Source organism: Sinohyriopsis cumingii, unplaced genomic scaffold (assembly GCF_028554795.1).
Source record: "Sinohyriopsis cumingii isolate HCF-2022 unplaced genomic scaffold, ASM2855479v2 utg000810l, whole genome shotgun sequence".
In the NCBI taxonomy this organism is placed as follows: domain Eukaryota; kingdom Metazoa; phylum Mollusca; class Bivalvia; order Unionida; family Unionidae; genus Sinohyriopsis; species Sinohyriopsis cumingii.
The window spans coordinates 330,884-343,125 of NW_028315933.1; the positions used below are offsets into that span (position 1 = coordinate 330,884).

Sequence of the window (12,242 nt, forward strand, 5' to 3'; positions counted from 1 at the left end):
AACCGGGCGTCTAGCCCGTTGTAACCAGTAACTAGAAATTTTCATGGCGTTTACGTCACTCTGTGGTTGAAAAACAAAATTATATCTTTATAAATATATAAAAGATTATCTTAGCCAAACTGCATCAATTGTTATGCTAAATGCGACTTCTAAGACACAGTTTGATAATAGAATTTTTAAAACTGTGTTGTAGTTCTAGTATTTTTATGTTATTAGATCCAGTGGTGAAACAAATTTGGAGGTGTCGAACAAAGAATGACCGAGCAGAGAAATTTAATATTTATTAGTCCCTTACAATTTTGAAATTTAATGTACATTTTACTATCTAGAATGTCTTATTATGAATAATAAAGCAACTAACATGCTCGTGGTTATATATACCGTTCGAGTTGTAGGGTGGCAAATGTTTGTATCCTTGTTAATGGTTTAGTTTTTGTACATGACCATTTCCTGTATCCATATTGAGGCTAATCTCTCCAGGTTTAGATTGTTTTACATTGTTGTGATCAAATAACTATTACAGTTCATATACAAATGTAAGGGAAATGTGATACAGCAAGGAAGGATTAGAACCACATTTCAGGTAAACAATGCGAGCACTTTTTGCAAAAGTCACTTAAGAGTAATGTTGTAAGTCACGACCAAGGGACAATGTAATGATGGCTCATTTTGGATGGTGATTCATTTGACATCAAATTGCGGGCCGATTGGTATCAGTTGCCGATTAGGACCGTGTGAAATGTTACATGATAAAGAACAACATTGGAACACACTAGTCCTATAATGTAAGACATTGACCCTGATATTTATGTTTTTGGGGTCGATGTCCTACTGCCTCAATAACTGCCTAGTGTAGCGTGTTCCTATGACGACTCAAGTCGGAATGAGAAGTAAATTTTCAGGAATATCTCACACACTTGACTTGGCAGCCTATATCAACACGTTTCTACAAATTAAATTAATCAGTCAGACTTTACTTAATCTAATGCCTCTTTCTAATAAATTCAAATTCTCACCTAAGCAAATGGACGTATTTTTCAAGTTGCATTGGCCAACATTTCAGTTGGCTGGAATGCGATGGAATCCAGTATAAGATTATGTAATCAAAGCGAAAAAAATATATGTTAATTTAAAAAAGAAAACTGTTTAGATAACTTAGTTTCATTCAATATGCATATCATCTTATTAGCAGATTTCAGTAAATAATTTCTGAATGGTTTCCAAGTGATCTTGTGAGGTGTAATTGTAGTCATACATGCAAGACTGACGCTGATATTTATGTTTTAGGCGTCAGGGTATTATTGCCTAACTAACAGTGTTGTATAGTGTGTTTTGATGTTGACTAACATCGTAACGAAAGTAAAATTTTCAGGAATATCTCACACAACTGGCAACTAAAATAATGGTGCTTTTCTACAAAGTAAGGTAATAATGTTTTAGTCAGACTTTACTTACTCTGATGTCTTCAAATTCTCACAAAAGAAATGGACCCGTTTTCAAGTTTCTTTGGCTTACATTTCAGTTGACTGGAAGGCGATGAAAGGCAGGAATGCCAAAATCGGGTTAAGTAGAAATATTCTTTAATGAAATGAATACCAATATAATATGCCTATTGAGACTGTAAAGCAACGTTTCGTTTCATTCAAGAAACATGTCCACCACATGATCCTACTTAAACATACTTTGGCATACCTCGACTACCTTCACATTGCAACAAATTCAAGTGTATGTCAACGGAACATGAAAAGGCATCCATTTGCTATTGTCATGTTTTCATTTCGCCAGGATAAAGAAAGCACAATAACTATATTAATTACACATAAATTAGTGGAAGAGTGTCGATACATGCTGCCAGATGTGTGAAATATTCCTGAAACTTTGACTACTCATTCCGATGTCAATGTTCTTGTTGTTGTTGTGGGGTTTAACGCCATTTTTCAGCACACGATAGGCTATACATGGCGGCCAGTATTAATGGTGGAGGAAGAACCCGGGAAAAACCCCGGAAAGAACCACCGACCCACGAGAAGCTACTGGCAAGCTTTCTCACATGCCCACGTTGGCTGAATCTTAGACTTGAACTGCCACAGACAGAGGTGAGATGGCAGTGATCCGTAACGAAAAGCGCTTTAAACCACTCGGCCACTCGGGGCGCCCCCAATGTCAATGACATCGGAACACACTATACAAGGCCGTTATTTGGATAGTAAGACATAGCACCTAAACAAAATCAACATGTGCTATGTCTTACATGTAGGACTAGTGTAATTGTAGATGATGACCTCATTGACCAGCTGTAATCATATTCATTAAATGCTGGAAAGCTGAAGTAGAACCTTTCATACCAAACAACATATTTGATACTGATAAAGTCTATCTGGAAATGTTCAAATTTTCTTTTCTTTCTGTGAGTGGAATTTGCCAGGATCCTTTCAGAAGTTCACAATTTGTGAGATATTTTGCATTTCCAACTTTGTCAATGAACTCATCGATTCTTGTCATTGGAAATGAATCTATTTTGGTGATGTTTTGTCTATGGTCTTAAGCTAAATGACAGAAAACAGCAATACCAACAAGTTTTGTAAAATTCAACAAATAATTTATTTCCCTAGAATAAAAAGTGAAAATTTTAAAACAACTTACAGTAATTATTAATTAAATCCCAAATAATCCTAAAAGTTCAGATGTTCAAATATATGATGCTCCAATATTGAATATGTTTACGTGCATGTAGTCTCCAACATGCTAATGTACTTGGCTTGGACTGTGATGATGTACTGACAATGTGCTAACAGTCTTTTGATATATCACAATAATATAATCCAAAAATGTCCTTGTCTGAATTCACTGTAATTCCAAGTTAATGTTTCTGTCCAATTCCAGTGAATAATAATTTAGTAAATAAAGCCACCCAAAAACAAGTGCTCATACTCACATATCAGCTCTTTTCTTGTGGCTGTCGATATGAAAGCCTCTGGTCCAAATTGTTTCTTATTTCCAAATTCCGAAGATTGGCTAAACCAAAGTCACCAAAGCCAGATCGCATTCCATCATTTAAATTTTCATTGTGTATTACAGGTACAACAAAACTAGTGGAATGATTAACAGGTCTGTCACTATCAAGATACTCCTTTCACATACTTATATATCTTCACTAGCCAAGGTTCCGATATGTTTTACAATATCTACATCCTGGTGAATGGAACAAATATTTTAGTGCTTTGTTATAATAATTAATATCTGTTGGATGTCATGATTTGCCTCCCTTAGTATGTAAAGACAATAACCAGCAGCATGTAACAGCAATGCATTGTACATCAGCCAGAAATGGAGTAGGCAGTTGACTTAAAAAGGAGGCTTTATATGTTTAACATTGAAAGTATGATTATATACCAGAGAGAACCCATTTTAGATGTATTTGAATGAAAAGTATTTTCTACAAACATGGACTGGCACTTGAAAATTGCTTCTGTGTCCATTCAGGTTGTGTGCTCCCCTTCTGAAAGAACAGTTTTCGGATTTGAACAACTTAAGTTTGATTGCATCGAATGAAATTCACATATCCAAACCACAGAAATACCTGCCAGATCTGCCGGGTTGTAGATGGGGTTAAGATATCGGAACCTTGGCTAGTGAAGATGGTATATATATTGCAAAGTTGTTTTTGTTTTCTCCTCCCAGAAGTATTAATGATATAATTTAAATAACTTATTTTAAGGTATGGTCAGGAGAGCCAGAACTCTTATTACCCAGCTGAAAACTCCTTTCTTTTGTATTTCTGTCATGCCTTTATTTCATTTTTGACTGAATAGAGTGAAGATTAGTTCTTGATACTTCATAAGCCTTTGAAAACTTATTTTTGAAATCAAGGACATTGTCAAGGAGATTAATTATGAATCTTTGGTTGAAAGAAATTTCATTTTTAATGACTTCCACGGTCCATGGACAGTTATATCCAAAGATTTATTCAAAAGTACTAAAACATAACAGTTCTTAAACTGATTCTCTAACAGCAAACAACAGCAAATGAACAACTTCATCCCACTATTCTCCTCTTTAAAGCAGTATGATCTAATTTTATTTTTTAAATTTCCTACAATGTAAGACATCGACCCTGATATTTATGTTTTTAAATTGAAAGGCAAAAGATTTTGAACTATTGAATGGTGATTTCATGCATAACATGCTGGGAAAAAAAATTAAACCCTTGATCACGCTGAACAGATTTGGGAAGGCCAAAAAGTGTTTTTAAAAAAAAAATTATCGAAGCTTTTACTGTGGTTGTTGTGATAATATTCCTCAAAGGAATTGTCTCTGGTAATTTTGTAGATGCACACATTATAGTCAACAAAGTATTGGTTGCTTGATTTGGTCTTAGGTAAGGGACTGGCACAGTCTACTATTAATCTGTTAAATAGTTCATCAAATACAGGAACAGGTCACATATTAGTTTCTGTATCTTCTGATTGGGTTTTCCTACCATTAGACAAGTGTCATTTTTTGCCATACAGTGTTTAGAAACCTATCTTGTAAAAGATCTTGTAATAATTTTTATTGATTCCTACATGATTAGCCAAAGGAGTTTCATGGGCCAGACTAAGAATTTCTTGTCAGTACGACTGTGGAATAATAATTTGATAGCTAACTGACCACTCATCACCAACGGATACTGCAGGTGGTTTCCATTTGCTAATAAGGACCCCATTTTTCACAAAATGATAGACTGGTACTTGTGTGGCTTCATTTCTGCTAATAACCCTCAGAAACAAACAGGGGATCTCAGGATCTTGTTCTTTGACAATAAGTGATTGTCTGTTGTTACCCCAATTAGAATGGAAAGAAGGAGGAGTAAAAAGAGGATTACTGTTATCAATACCTCTTGATTGATCAATACCAGGAGCAAATGTGACCTTATCAAAGAACTGACCAGTGCATGTGTCAGCTAAAGGAATAAGTTCGTGATCAACATCATTTTCAAGAGCTCATTTTGCCATAGCTCTAGTAACTGCTAAAGTCGGGTATAAATCTGGGAATTAATTTTCAGTAGCGTGAACATTTTGATCCAAACAAGGCTTATCAGTTACAAGTGGATTAATCACAGCCTTATCTCCAGCTAGCTCATTGCCTATTAATAAATGAATTCCTTCAGTAGGTAAAGATTGCCACTGTTCTGACTGTCAATGGTCCTGAGGCTAAGTCTGATGACAAAATTTACATAATCATGTATGGTAGTTTGATGTGTGACACATTATGACTAAGACCAAGTAAGGAAATGTTCCCTGCAAACCTGACTGTGCCTTCTGGAAATCCTGCTGTTTTCTTTTTGTCTTGATTTTGTATTTCTGAGCAGTGTTATTTCCAAAAATGTTCATTATGGTTTATTCCAGATTTTTTGGTGATATCATGTTTAGTATTGAAAACAAGAAATACTTCATAAATCCTTTAGTGTGCCAGCACAGACAGGCAGAAACACATAGTCCAGACCTTTCCATGGCAGATTATACCACAGATATATAACAATGAAACTTTATGACATGACAGGAGAAATGACAGAGGACAACTTTATAGTTCATTGAGCTTAGCATTGCAAACAAGATTTATGTCAGCCGCTCAGTAAATTTTCAGGTTCCTATCTCAACACCACTCATTAGATACCTACTGAAATAAGGTGGTCTATATACATGCAGATTTGTTGGTAAATCCATGACCTGTTAAAGAGTCAATTGTTTCTAAAAGAAGTGATCGGCTCTCATATTCAGCTACATTTGGCCATATTTTAGTTGATTCCCTTATGAGTTTGTATGAATTGCATCTCGTTATACATGTACTTACAGCAGATGATGTGCATCAAAGTAGGTAGGTGAAGACATATTATGGCCAAAAAGATGCACTTGTTTTGTTTTGAATCCTTGTGTATTAAGACTCTATTGTTTAAATAAGGAGCAGATAAGTGTGAATACCAACAAGTTTAGTAAACTTCAACAGATAATTTATTTCCCTAGAATAAAAAGTGAAAATTTAAAAACAACTTACAGTATTGTGAATTAAATCCCAAACAGTTCTAAAAGTTCTATTTCAGGTCCAAAAGTATAGAGTACTCAGAATGAATTCCAATCTTGAATGTGCTGATTTTCCACTTGCCTGGAATAGTTTTATGTGCCAACAGTCTTGATATATGACAGTGATATAATCCAGAATGTCCTTGAATGAAATCACTATATTCTCAAAATAATGATTTATTCTAAAAGTTATAGTAAGTAATGCCAGTGAATATTTTAAATAAATAAATCCCTAAATTTTAATTGAACACAACTAAAAAGACTGATTCCACTACATATTTAAGTTAGAAATTAATAATTATGAGGTAAGCAACCTTAATGTAAAAACCTAAGACACAATAAGAGGACCAGAATGAGGGTCAAAAGTTTATTTCCACACAGTTCAAATTGTAAACATGCCTTTAACTTAGGTAAAGATTGCCACTGTTCTGACTGTCAATGGTCCTGAGGCTAAGTCTGATGACAAAATTTACATAATCATGTAGGGTAGTTTGATGTGTGACACATTATGACTAAGACCAAGTAAGGAAATGTTTCCTGCAAACCTGACTGCGCCTTCTGGAAATCCTGCTGTTTTCTTTTTGTCCTGATTTTGTATTTCTGAGCAGTGTTATTTCCAAAAATGTTCATTATGGTTTATTCCAGATTTTTTGGTGATATCATGTTTAGTATTGAAAACAAGAAATACTTCATAAATGCTTTAGTGTGCCAGCACAGACAGGCAGAAACACATAGTCCAGACCTTTCCATGGCAGATTATACCACAGATATATATCAATGAAACTTTATGACATGACAGGAGAAATGACAGAGGACAACTTTATAGTTCATTGAGCTTAGCATTGCAAACAAGATTTATGTCAGCCGCTCAGTAAATTTTCAGCACATTCAAGATTGGAAATCATTCTGAGTACTCTGTACTTTTGGACCTGAAATAGAACTTTTAGAACTGTTTGGGATTTTAATTGAACACAACTAAAAAGAATGATTCCACTACATATTTAAGTTAGAAATTAATAATTATGAGGTAAGCAACCTTAATATAAAAACCTAAGACACAATAAGAGGACCAGAATGAGGGTCAAAAGTTTATTTCCACACAGTTCAAATTGTAAACATGCCTTTAACTTAAATTTTTAGTAAAGAACATAACAAACATAAAGTAGACTAGTAATTCCAAGGGCACAACCAGTGTATTTAACTTGAACTCAGATCCAAGTAAACATGTTTTTTTAATAAAAAGACATTTGTCATGTTGACCCAATCACCTACTTCATTTATGGACAAATGTCCATCACACAGTACATATTAAATATATTAAAGTCATTGGAGAATGTAAAATTTATGCAGAAAAAATCTGCTGGTTTAGAAGCCAACCTGCTGATCAGAATTTATAAATCTACTGGTTTGAAATGCTGATTATGTCAAGTGTATGACCATGCTTTGCACTAAAAGCAGTTGGCACGTTGAATTTTAAATGGTGAATATGTCCAATAACTAAGAAATAATAGATGATGAACAATTACTTTGCTTTCTATTCTCTAATGAGGCATGTGCAAAAACAAAGAAACATGGTAATTATGTACTATTAGTTCTTTCCTGCAGGCACAAGAAATGCCATTCAGAATATTGGGTGGCAGAAATATGAAAGTGCGGACAAAGGAGATATTTATTCACTTGTAGCAAACCTGATGATATTTTCAAATTTTTTAATGGGTTGAAAAGACGGGTAAAAGATCCTTATTTGGTAAAACTGCTCACTGTGCAACCATGGACTTCATACCAGCATGAGCTTGGCTCACTGTTATCAAAATAAATTGAATTTCAAGTGCTTTAACACTGAATTCAAGACCAGGTAATACAGTATTTAGAAAGATAATTTAGAAAACTCCAGGTAAATTGAATTTCAATGAACATGCCATTAGAAATAAATATATACTTTTTTTAAATAATTAATCTGTTTTAACTAAAACCTTAACTTGTTTATGTCTCCTGCTGCAATTTTGTCACCTTCCACCATTTTTAATCTTTCATTTTCGGAACTCCTGGACTTAAATGGTTGGAAATTAGGAAGGCCTGCACTCAAAGTCTGGAAGTATCACACCAGTTCTAGCCAGAAGCCATACATTTAGTGAATTTTATTCATTTATATATAATAAAAAATGTATCAGAATGCAATGTTCAAAAAATGAATTTCTATATAAAAAAAAGAGAATGTCTTTATATTTTGATATATAATTTAGAAATAGATTTGGGACAATATTAGGAATTCTTTTTTATCTCTACCAAAATTTGAATTGCATCCTGTTTCAGTGATTAAAAGCCTATTTAAATGGGTCACTATAAACTTGTTAGTTTAAGATTTACAGTAGCACTTTATTGCTGTACATATATTGAACATAAATGAGGATATTATGGTAATGTACTTTTTATGACCCAAGAATTTCAGATAAATATAATAAATGAAGACCATAACAAGATACCTGTTTTTGTTCTGTGTCCTTCAAGTTCAAAGATCACCATGATGTCACTGACTGGTCTGATTTCTGTGATTATGTGACTGGTTGAACAAGCCAATTTGTGCTCTGAACTGTCTGTGAAACACTTGACAGGAGATGCCACTTGAGTTGGCTTGATCAATAGAGGATGTGTTTCTTGTTTCTTTATCTGAAATTTATGCTGCTCATGCTTCTGTACTGCCTCAGCAGTTCTTCTCCATTCAAAATAATGCACTGCCTCGGCAGTTCTTCTCCATTCAAAGTAATGCAATTTTAGTATTGATGAGATTCCACCCTGTGGCAGTATCCTGTGTGAGATCTTCCTCCAACTCAGGGTCAGCATTGAAGTGTTTCAAGGATGACTTGAGGGAATCTTTGAAGTGGGTTTTTTTTTAAAAACCACTCTGAGATTGATTTCCTTCCTTTAGCTTGACATAGAAGATCTTCTTTGGTAGTTTCTCCTCTGACATCTTGGTGATGCTGGAACCTCAGTATCTGCAACTCTGTCCTTCCTTCCTATCCTCATCAGTTTCCACAATGCAGCCATTGTGAAAATGCTTCAGCAGCTTTACAAGATACCTAATAGGTAATCAAGGCCATCAGTTTTTAGCACATACACATTTTTTTAGTTACTGTCATGGACTCAGATATCTATACAGGACTTTTCTCTCAATCTGGGAAATTTGTGTACTAAAGAAACCCATACATTGTTTACAAATATTGTCTGGAAAATTAATGTCAATATTGTCATTTCTTTGAATTTTTGTTTTTGTTTTTAAATATCTGTTCATTTGGTAAATGTAATGCTGTTGGTCATAAGTCTCACTAGAGACCTTGTGAATGTTCTAATAATATTGTTTTATAGAAGATTGTCCAGTTGGTCCTAAATGAAATTGATTGCTCATCTGCCATTCATTAGGGCCAACATGGCAGCCATCTTGAAAATATTATTATTGCTGCTCCTCCTAAACAAAATTGTTTCTAATTTGTCCAGAATGAAAATATTGCAGATCTTTTATCTAGCATGGCTGTCGCAGTTGCTAATTTGAAAATCTTATTGCTCAAGAATATCAGATAGGATTTCACTACTCAGCAGTTAAAAAATGATTGGTGTTGAATTCCTATAAATATATTTGGATGGTTTCTTCAGGTGGCACATTTTTTTTGGTCAGCATTTTAAAACAAAATTGCTGATGTCAGTATCTTGACCAGGATGTTGGAGGGTCAGTCTACATGGCTTAATTGCAGTAGTAATATATATCATTGTTTCAGGACAACATTCCAAGGTTAGTTTTATCTGTAATGATATTTTTTTTTCATTATCAGTCTTGAGAAATAATTTACCATCATGGCAATGTACAGTTTAATTCTCCTTGATACAGTTGGTGAGGTTGTTTAAAAAGGGCATGTATGGTATTCACACAAGCTGAATATTGCCAGTGGGGCTGAAAGCTACTTGTGTCCTCTTTGAAGTTTGCCACAAAGTAAGATTGTAAGGGACTCATTGTTACTAGTGATTTGGACAAATGGGAACCAGTCTAGAAATGATGAAGATTAAATAGAGTATATATGGTTTTGGCTGGCTAGGATTGATTGATAATGAAAGTAGGATTTATTAAAAAGAATCTTTTGAAAGCTTATCCTCAATATAGTTGGGGGGAAAAAAAACCCACAGACATTGTTATTGATGGAATTTCAGTCCTTTTACAGGATTGAGTTTGGAAAACTCATTACTAAAATTAGTTAAGACTCCTTGGTGCAGAATTGAAATCGCATGTTTGAAACACATGTACATCCAGACTATGTCATGGCTCATATGATTTTCTCTACAAAGAAGCTGTCATCAAGGATGCGTTTATACTGATAAATGCTGGTTTTATCATGTGCATTCAGAAATTTGAAGTTATTGACTGTTTAATATCATCGTGTTTACATAGGTGTACCATGGGAACTGAATTGGTACTGTGAGTTGTGAAATATGCCAATGTAGTTTACAACACTGGATGTTGACATGAGAATTCACATGACCTTTAAGCAAGAGGAGGCTTGTAGTGATTTTTGCTGAGTGTTAGTAGATAGTTTGTGCTTGTGTGTTTAATGCCATTTTTTTCAGCACTTGATAGGCTACACATAGTGGCCAGTACATATCTTTTAGGAAGAATATGAGAACCCCCTTGGAAGAATCACAGACAAATAGAAAGCTACTGGCAAGCTTTCTAACATACCAGCTTGGTTTAGCAAGACTTGGACTAAGGTGAAATGCCAGTGATCTGTAATGGCAAATGTTTTTGAAGACTAGGCCACCATATGTCCTTAGGCAGTAGATAGGTTGGCTGGAACTAAACTCAGTTTTTGTGGACAGTTTGCTGATATACACCAGAATGAATGACTGACACGTTGGTCTTAGTGATATGCCTTTACAATGTTGACGTGGTGATGGTGACTTGTTTGAAATGACGCACAAAATGGCCTTGGTTTTATCTTTCTTTGACATTGATAATCAATCAGACTTGCTCTGATGGCAGAGATAAGTTGCATTTGGGAAAAGTTTGGACAGTGATATTATCTTCACATAATATTAGAAGAAAGGAAGGTTCCTGGGTTGGCCAGTTGTAGAATTTTGAGTGTCCTGGAAAATATATCTGGCATATTATATATTGGGACATTAGTTAATGAAATCCCTGAATTACTGACTCAGTTTCATTTTCAAGTAGTTTTCCCTAAGCTTTTGAAACATTTATAGGTTCTTAGAGCACTCTGCCTGTGCAAGAGTTTCCTTCAAAGTAATGTCATGTTTTCAATTTTCTCCATCTTAGTACTGCACAAGGCAGATACAAGCAATTAACAGGTGTTATTTGCATATTGTGTTCATTATATGCATGATAGCTCTCATTAATTAAAATGACATTCTGTTGGCAGCAAGGAAAACCTTCAGGGAAAGTGACTGGTAGATTGTGGTTAAAATTAATGGTTTTGAAGCATGGCATGGAAAATGAAAATAACAGAAAACAGGAATAATATGTAATAAGTTTTATTTGTACCAGATTGTGGATATTACCTATGAAATATGTAATAAGTTGTATTTGTACCAGATTGTGGATATTACCTATGAAATATGAAATAAATTGTATTTGTACCAGATTGTGGATATTACCTATGAAATATGAAATAAATTGTATTTGTACCAGATTGTGGATATTACCTATGAAATATGAAATCAATTGTATTTATACCAGATTGTGGATATTACCTATGAAATATGTAATAAATTGTATTTGTACCAGATTGTGGATATTACCTATGAAATATGAAATAAAATGAATAAGATGGAGTAACATACAAATAGATAATAAAGTGGCATTTGTAGAGTCATTGTCATTTACAAACATTCTTTTGAATTTAAAAAAAAAATTTTATTATACTTTGTTAGGCCATAACATAATTTTTCCAAATAATTTCGACCACTCTGGTGGCCTAGTGGATAGAGCATCTGCCTTGGATGCAGCAGGTCATGGGTTCAATCCCCGACTGAGTCATACCAAAGACTTACAAAAATGGTACTATCAGCTGCCTCGCCTAGCGCTCAGCATTAAGATGTTAGTGTTAGGACTGGTCGGCCTGGTGTCAGGATAATGTGACTGGTTGGGACATCATGCTACATGTGTGCGGCATGATGCCCCAGTGC

The 12,242-nt window shown here is 34.5% G+C and overlaps 1 protein-coding gene across 20 annotated transcripts in view; it reads left to right on the forward strand.

Moving 5' to 3' along the window:
• The first annotated feature begins 449 nt into the window (after nucleotides 1–449).
• Nucleotides 450–12,242, forward strand: part of LOC149773222 (protein furry-like) — a 242,636-nt gene continuing 230,843 nt past the window's right edge. For 19 of the 20 annotated variants that reach the window (XR_016417442.1, XM_089946600.1, XM_089946615.1 and 16 more), the window contains exon 1: nucleotides 450–583. The gene's annotated coding sequence lies outside the window, so the exon portion shown is untranslated. The remainder of the gene's footprint in view (nucleotides 584–12,242) is intronic. The other variant, XM_089946612.1, reaches the window with a different exon arrangement.